This window comes from Lygodium microphyllum, chromosome 13 (genome assembly GCF_053477565.2).
Source record: "Lygodium microphyllum isolate KBCC chromosome 13, Lygodium_microphyllum_v1.1.10, whole genome shotgun sequence".
Lineage (NCBI taxonomy): Eukaryota > Viridiplantae > Streptophyta > Polypodiopsida > Schizaeales > Lygodiaceae > Lygodium > Lygodium microphyllum.
In genome coordinates this window covers 131,049,730-131,050,952 of record NC_141147.1, presented here as the reverse complement: position 1 = coordinate 131,050,952, position 1,223 = coordinate 131,049,730, and positions in this window count along the sequence as shown.

The window sequence follows — 1,223 nt, the reverse complement described above, 5'->3', positions numbered from 1 at the left end:
TGTAAGCCAAAAGAACTCTAGTACATAGAAATAGAAGAACCCTATATATGGGTCTCAAACCAAACTCAACTAACTAAGGTGGCATACTAACTGAGCCACGAACTAGAGTAGATAAGGATAGCTGTCATCTAGCTATTATTCATGGGCGGTGTACCAACCGCATCTACAGCTAACAAGTCAGTGACATAAATGCACAACGGTCACCCTGGCATATCATGAGTTCCATGTCAAGATTATGGGAGAGAAGGAAGGAGTCTCACTTGTAGCTTTCTTGCTTGCACAATGGGGGAATACACACACAGGTGGAGGCTGAAAACAGTTTTCCTCTTCTTAGTTGTGTAAGCCAAAAGAACTCTAGTACATAGAAATAGAAGAACCCTATATATCTGTCTCAAACCAAACTCAACTAACTAAGGTGGCATACTAATTAAGCCACAAACTAGAGCAAATAAGGATAGTTGTCATCTAGTTATTATTCATGGGCGGTGTACCAACCGCATCTGCAGCTAACAAGTCAGTGACATAAATGCACAACGGTCACCCTGGCATATCACAAGTGGAGCTCGATATCTCAACACTCCCCCTCAAGCTCAATCCCAATTCCTGTACACCAAGTAGTTCTTTGAATTTTGTGCAGCTTCTCTGCGCCCAATGCCTTCATGAATATGTCAGCTACCTGATCCTTTGTGCTGACATAAACTAGATCAATAAGACCTAGTAAAACCCTCTCCCGCTCGTAGTGATAATGCACCTCAATGTGCTTTGTTCTAGCATGATAGACTGGGTTATTTGCCAAGTGTATACTGCTCATGTTGTCACAATAAATGACAGCTGGCCCATCTGTAGGCTGATGTATATCATAAAGTAGCTTATGCAACCAAGCTACCTCACATGCAGCCATTGTTGCACCCCTGTACTCAGCCTCTGTGCTCGACAAGGCAACTGTAGGTTGTTTCTTCCTGCTCCAAGTGACTGGAGCACTCCCAAAAGAGAACATATATCCACTGGTAGATTGTCTATTAGAAATACTACCAACCCAATCAGTATCAGTGTATCCATGCAATTGTATATGAACCCCAGTCTCATAAAATAGTCCATACTGCAATGTGGATTTCACATACCTAAGTATGCGTCTAGCCGCATCCAAATGCGGTTTCCTTGGAGCCTGCATAAACTGACTTACCAATCCAACAGCATAGCTCAAATCTGGCCTGATAATAGTC